Below are 6,990 nucleotides of genomic sequence, written 5' to 3'. Positions count from 1 at the left end.
CCAATCAGCACAGTCCAATCAGCACAGCCCAATCAGCACAGTCCAATCAGCACAGTCCAATCAGCACAGCCCAATCAGCGCAGTCCAATCAGCACCGTCCAATCAGCACCGTCCAATCAACACTCCGGTACCAGGCGGCTGGTCGGTCCGAGGACGGCTTCAGTCTGCAGCCTGGGTGGTATTTGGACCTTCTTCTGCTGATTAACCAACAGGATGTGGCCTGCATGGAGACTGCTCACACAGAAGAAGAAGAAGAAGAAGAAGAATGCGTGAACAGGACTCTAAACCCACTGACTGCTAAACAGGAGAAGATAAAAGTCAACAGCTAAAGCTGCTCCACCGCCTGGCTGAGGGAGGTCCGATCCACCGGTACTGAAGCTGAAGACTTCTAACAGGGCAGAAGAACGTCTCAGCATCCCTAAAACATCATCAGAACATTACAGGCAAAATGTTCTGTTTTTGTTAATACATCACATTTCAGGAACGTCTTTTAAAAAGCATCTGTCATACGTGTCCTACGGAACATCTGGAGAACATTTTCTGAACGTTGGTTCTTCTTTTGGTATCATCTGACAACATCCTCCAAACATCCCCTGAATGTTAGAACGTTCTTTTAACGTCATAGGAACATTACGTGAAATGGTAAACATCCTAAAAACGTTCTTTTAAGGTTAGATTAAAGTGCTGAGATACGTCACTGAGGAAGACTGAAGTCAGAGTAAAAACAGCTCCGACTCAAAAAAACAAACCTTAAACTTTGAGAGACGTCTGCCTGTGCAGAACGCTGCGTAGCGCATCGCTAACAAGCAGACAAACACTTTCTGTCCTGCTGTTCTGACGTCTGGTGCTGGAGCTCCAGTGTTCGTCCAGCTTCGACATCGAGGTCAGGTGAGCTCTACTGGAGGCAGGTAGGAGTGAGTGGTTGCACTGACAGGAGAGTCAGAACACATGGGAGCAGAAGGAAAAGCAGAAAAAAGGTGAGGAAGACTTCCATAGATGTGTAAAACCAAAGCAGATGAAGACATGGCAGCTTTGATGGTCCTACACTCCACAGATATGAAAACCGTTATTCAGTGAACCTGACGCTCTGCACACATCTAGAAACTCTTCTGGGATGTTTCCTACGTGTAGTTTAATGAGACGTATTTAGATGTTCAGAAAAACAGAAACAACATCTGAGGTTTGGTTGTGTGACTCATCCAGCGAGGTGGACACATGAAGCGCAGCAGGTGGTGGAGCTGTCCTGGTGGAAGGTTAACTTTACAAAAGCACCTTCATCCATGGTAGAAGTCCAACAACAGGACCAGAGACGCTGAAACACGGGACTCTGAGAGGGCAAAGAGAAACTTAAATTCACTGACTCAGTTGTTCATTTCACATTAACAGTCATGGGAGTTAAGATGTGACGCTGACAGTGAAACAGGAGTTCACTCATCATGAGAGACCAGCGTTCTGTCTGACGTCATCGCTGCAGCAGATAAAAACTAAACGAGACGGTGACTTCAGCTCCAACACTCTCAGGCTGATGGCTGCTTAACGGGCAGGAAATCTAATTTGGAGGATTCACAAATGGAGTATGTGCCGCATCAGAGGCGTAACTGGAGAGGAGGCAGCTCCACCAAACAAGAAGAAGATGAGACGAGGAGAACCTGAGAGATGCACACGCTGAGAGGAGAGATGATGCGTTTATATACTTCTGGCTCTGTACTTCCTGTCAGAGAGTCAAACAGCATCCCTGTGAAGTTGCAGGGCTTTGGCTCGTTCAAGCCGTATCGCCGCTTTCTTTCATTTCATATTCTGTGGAAAGCAGTGTTTGTTCTAAAAATACACCCGCAGCTATCTGTGGTGTTGTTTTGCTTTATTTTGAGTCTTGAATTGCACAGCGAGAGCCCGAAGAGCAGAACGACTTCTAGCAACAGAACCACAGTGGAGGAACACCACGACATGAAGACGTCCCGAAGACTGTTAGTGACCGGATTTAAACAAGAACATGATCCACAGCTGGCCATGTTTAATGCCACGTTTTAACAGTATTTCATTAGTTTAGTGAAACAAGGAGGGATTTTTAGAGAAAATCATAGTTTTCAATCAGTTTTGCTCAGCTCACATTTTCCAACATGTGACTGATAAACATTTAAGATTCTTTATAAGCTGCAGAACAAAAGGAGGACTGAATCCACCACTTATCTCTGTGCAGGAATTCATTCCAGAACTCAGCTGAGGAGGATATTATATCAGGCTTCAGCAGGTGGAGCTACGTTCTGTCGTTTTCCAGCGTTACACTCTTTTTGATGCCAGATTTTCTCATTCTGTTGCTTTCCTCTGTCACAGTTCAGCAGCTTCACACAAAGACAGAGGACGGGATGGAGGGACTGTCTGGGAGCCAAACATGGACCCTGCATGCTCAATATACAATAAATCTGATTTATTCCTGGGTTCAGGGAGAATATCAAGTCCCTGCATATTGAAGTCACAAGTCCTGTGTGTTCGTCCTGATCCTGCTGACAGCTGCTGTAGATTGACACAGACAGACAGAGTTCATAGCAGATTGTTGTGGATTTATGTTACCCAATGTGGTTTAAAGAAAACAAAAGAAAAAGAGGATAGATTTTGATGTTTGTGATTTGAGGTTGAATGTTTGACAGAAGTCTAAACCGAACGGCGCCGCTCTGAGCCTTTGCTTCGCTCTGCTCTGTCCTGACGTCAGGCAGCTTTGGGCGTGAGCGCTGGTAAAGGGCCACAGGGCAGGTCCATTTAAAATAAAACATAAAAGGGTCTCTGCTGCTGAGGTTTTACAGGTTTTAACATGCCGGTTATCTGGACAACAGATAAATGACGTTCCTAAAATGTTCTGTTCTGAAGGCTCCTGCTGGATGTCGTCAGAAACCCTCCGTAGATCAGAACTCCATCGGCACAGTGCTGCTCAGCACAGGGGTTAGTGCGTTAGAGCTTAAAGCGGCAGCAAGTAAACCGATAGGCGCTCTGTAACCGTCTGCTTTATTTATGGCTTTATTCAGAATGAGACAGGTTCTGCTGGACTCGTCTGTGACTGAGCTGAGGATGCTGCTGGAGATCCTTTAGGTCAGAACAAAACCATTATTCACAGGAGATGATTTTACATTTTACAACCAATAATTCTGGAGATCTGATCATGCAAAACCTCGTCCTGTTCCTTGTTATGGTCTCTACATCTGCCACGATTCCTAAAACTGCAGCGGTAAGCAGATCTTTTATTGGACATCGCTTGGAGCTTCAGCAGGAATAGATCCTTGAGTTTAAACAAAAGGTCAGAAGGTCACAGCTGGGAGGGAGACCTAAAGTCTTCTACTGTGGCCGTATTATCCTGAAGTAGCTCCCACATCATGAACGTGTTTGGCCTCCAGGGGGCGTTCTGACCTGTAACCAGCAGACATGTACACACAGTGATGCAGTTCGCTTCCATAAACACGCAGCCACCACAAGAGCTCCGTAGTCAGCAGGGCGTCCTGCAGCAGATCCACTCAGAACAAACAGAAACACACCGAGCTGAGCGTGGATGTTCTGGAAGGTTTGCTGTGACACCGTTTCCAGGACACAGCAGTGAGTGACCAGCTAGACTGAAGCAACGTGATTAAATGTGAGCACAGTACTTCCTGGTGTGTTCGGGCACAGTCGATGGAAAGCATTTGGAAATCAATGCGAATCTAAAATCCAGCAGCGTCTCCTTCAGCTCCAGCTCGCCCTCTGATGAGTCCTAACAGTGTGCAACAATTCACCTATTAGTTCCTGTGTTTTGGCATTTATACCCATAAAATCCACACAGAACCGAGGTGTACCATCCTCTCGTGGAGCAAGAACCACAGGCGAGGCCCACGGAGAGGTGGATGGCTCAATCACATTGTTCTTGAGCATTTTCTGGATTTGTTCCTCAATCACAGATTGTTTTTCTGGAGACACGCGGTAAGCTCTTCGTCGCACTGGCACTTCATCCGTAGTTATTATCTTGTGCGTGATCACTTTGGTTGCACCAGTGGTTTCAGTCCAAACCGTCGACCACTTCTGCAGCAGTGGCCGCACTGCTTTGGGCTGAGCGTCCAGTAGGGGTGGGACCGTTTGGTCGCTGCTGGGGCTTGTCTCCGCTACATAGAAGTTAGCAGAGGGAGTGCTGTGTCTCCACTGAAGATCACCTCTGGTCTTTGAAAGGTGTACTCCTTCCCTCCTGGCATGGTGTATTTCCTGAGATGTGGCTTCAGGGTGATTTGGGACGTAGTCATGAAGTCAAGACTGAGCAGTAAAGGTATACACAGGTGGTCATCGGCCAGAATATGGACTGCAAGTGTCCCATGGCAGTCATGTAGGCTAAGGAGCAGTGTGGCTTTCCCCATAGGTCTGTTCTCCTGCCCATTGGCCATAATAAACCTTGGGATTTCACTTGGGCCAAGAACCTCTCCTTCCTTCCTTACAGCTGACCACAGGGAGTGCCTCATCAGTGTGTGCGTGCATCCCGAGTCCAGGACTGCATCACCTTTCAACCCCCGTACACAGATTGGGACAACGAGGAGAGATGGCTCACCCATAGCAGTAGCAATCTCTGCTCCAGCACTTCGTCCTGTGCCCTGGTCCAGCTTCTTCTTGCCCACCCTTTTTGGTGGGTGTGACTGTTGGACCCGACTCCAGTAGTCTTTGGTGTTACTCCAGTCCTTTTCAATTAGGGACCCGACTTTCACCAGCTGTTCCACTGTAGCTACAGTACCTCTCAAACCACTGGCTAGCCTTGGGTTACACGCGCTGAGGATGCGATGAACAATCTCTCCTTCAGGCATGTCCGGTCTCCACTTCAAGCAGAGCGCACGGTGGTCAAAAGCAAATCTCTCAGACATTGATTCGGAGCTTGGACATTGGCTCGGAGCTGCTCCTCAATCTCCAACTGATAATCTGAGGGAAAGAAAGCTCTTTTGAACTGTGCCCAGTTTTTAACTTTTTAGCGAGCCACCAACTCCGAGCTGGGCCCTTTAAAACTGCATTAAGGGTTCCCATTAATTCAGCATCACTCAGAGGTCTGAGGGCTAAGAAGTTTTCATATTGCCCAATAAAGTCTGTCATATCAGCGGAGCTCCTGGATTCACCAAACTGGGGAAACTCCATTCGAATGGGCAAAGTGGCAGGGACTGTAGGCGGAATAGAGAACGTAGCTTCAGTCAGGGGGACGTTGTCTGGTGGAAGCAAGAGGTGTGGAGGAACTGATTGGACCCCAAGACACACGGCTTTTGGCAACGGTCTGCTTCAGCTCTTCAGCCCATTTTACATCTCTGCGCTGTAAGCAGGACGTAACCACTTGATCAAAATGCTGCAGTTGAGTGTCAACATACTCTTTTAATTCTCCACCTAGTCTCTCCATAGCGGCTCTCAGACCTTCCTCTCTACTGAGAGTGCTGTCCACCGCCTCTTTAAGTCGGGCCTCCAGGTTGTCCACTGTTTGTCGCAATGCCTGAAGCTGCTCCATTAAAGCTTCTGATTCCTCTGAATCATCTTCATTAGTCACTGCTGTAACAGTGTTTTTCTCCTCATGCTTCATTTAAATACATGGACTCCATCTTACTGGCAAGCTCAGTAACACCACTTTCATTTTGTCTAATTGTGACGTTGAACTCTACCATTGTCTTCAGCTCTCTCTTCCCTGCGCTCCTCTGGCGCGTCACCATGCTCAGGATCCTCCATGCTTATGGATGCGTGTGTGTGTGTGGGTTGGAGCAATGTAACTCGTGGGGTAACAGAGCTAATATAAATGTTCAGCTTGTACTGTATGATATCCTGCGCTTCTGTACTCTAACTAATATGCGTGCTGAGTATTTTAGCGCGCCGTGGATAAAGTAAACCCCGTGCGTAAAACGTGCGTAAAATCTATCCAAACGAGCAGTGTACAGACTGCTGCGCCGCAACACGTGGGATTACAAAACACAAAACGAATATGATGTGTGAATCTGAGTCAAGAGATGTACTATCCAACCCCAGATTAACGAATAGTAAGCTGATAATGAATAAAAATACGATCCGCGCTCCCCTTACGGGCCACCACTCTGCAACAATTCACCTATTAGTTCCAAGATGACAGCGTCACAGCGCACTATCTAAAGGAAGCGGGCGGATCTAGACTCAGCAGGGGTGAAAATCAGACAAACACATACATTCGTTTTGGTTCAAAGCACAGCCTTTTACTTTAAACACTTTACTTTATACCCCCCCTCACGCTCGAGCGCATCCCCACACACAAAACAGCAGAACAACGACACGGCTTTCAAAAGAGTTCTTAAAGTTCAGTAATCAGTTCATGGATCGTCCAGCTTTATAGGTACAGTTGTACCACCACCTGCACGGCTCTGCAGGGTCACAAACACATCAAACACCTCACAGCACCTCGTAGCAGGTGGCCGACGTCATCAACAGCTGATAACTCACGGCTCACGCGCATCAGCCCTCCCGTGCATGTTGGATTCGGTCCCCAGCAGCTCCGTGAAGAGGTCCGTCCTCCCCTTCCAGTAACTTTAGTTAATCCAAAAGTTCAAAACGAGCAAAATCCACACTCCACGGCAACGCAACTCCGGGAAAGCCTCCAAGTCGGCGTGTGTCGTCATTTCGCAGCGCGCCCCTACGCGCGTGCACTACACTCACCTAAACGCAGGTTCACCAGAAGCCACGCCCCCAACATTGTTGACATACATTTTGATTCAATAAACAATACCAGTGACCCAGTCAGAAAATATATTTACGTTATTTTACAGACAAGATAAGGCATGAATCCACCCTGCTGGCTGCCTGTGATGTCAGGTCAGACCGGGCCTTTACAAGTGGGTGAAGGAGAGCCTCCTCCAACCGGCTCTCTTTGTTTTTCTGGAGCAGTCGGGATGCTTCCAGGGCAGCCAGTCCAGGGTTCTGTTCAGCACTGTAGCCAGGCTGACCAGGAGTCACAGTTCTGTGGAGCCTTCTGTTCCTTTAGCTCTCAGCAGTGAAGAT

The sequence above is a fragment of the Stegastes partitus genome, unplaced genomic scaffold (genome assembly GCF_000690725.1).
Source record: "Stegastes partitus isolate 25-593 unplaced genomic scaffold, Stegastes_partitus-1.0.2 Scaffold1076, whole genome shotgun sequence".
Lineage (NCBI taxonomy): Eukaryota > Metazoa > Chordata > Actinopteri > Pomacentridae > Stegastes > Stegastes partitus.
This window is presented reverse-complemented; position numbering follows the sequence as displayed.